This window comes from Sinocyclocheilus anshuiensis, unplaced genomic scaffold (assembly GCF_001515605.1).
Source record: "Sinocyclocheilus anshuiensis isolate Anshui unplaced genomic scaffold, SAMN03320099.WGS_v1.1 scaffold1566, whole genome shotgun sequence".
Classification (NCBI taxonomy): Eukaryota; Metazoa; Chordata; class Actinopteri; order Cypriniformes; family Cyprinidae; genus Sinocyclocheilus; species Sinocyclocheilus anshuiensis.
The window spans coordinates 74,947-75,385 of NW_015546165.1; the positions used below are offsets into that span (position 1 = coordinate 74,947).

The 439-nt window shown below is 32.1% G+C and overlaps 1 protein-coding gene across 1 annotated transcript in view; it reads left to right on the top strand.

The window, feature by feature from the left end:
- Positions 1 to 439, top strand: part of LOC107701355 (uncharacterized) — a 36,830-nt gene that overhangs the window by 31,695 nt on the left and 4,696 nt on the right. The window lies entirely within an intron of this gene.

Consider the following 439-nt stretch of genomic DNA (forward strand, 5'->3'; position numbering starts at 1 on the left):
AATAATGTTCTGCAAATGAAAATAATTTCAGATCAGTCACTTGTGAGTTTTTTTGCCGTTAACATGACGTCAGACTCGCTAGGCTTCCTGAATATAAAATTTCCCTCAAATGGCTAAATGTTTCCATGAAGGAGCGTCTGAGCCATGAGAGGACGTATATTTAGCCTGCAGTGACCACAAACTCCAAACAAACGCCGTGTGATCATAGAGACGGACACACTGAACACCATCCTGTGTGTGTGTGTGTGTGTGTGTTGTGTGTGTGTGTGTGTGTGTGTGTGGTGAATAATAAATATGCATAATACTATTATCATTATCAGCATTATATATTGCATTTATATTAATTATATTTATTATTTTATTAAATTCTGTATTTTTATTACATTTTAATTTTAGATAGTTTTAGTAATTTTTTAGTTTTATATATACTAGTTTTTTA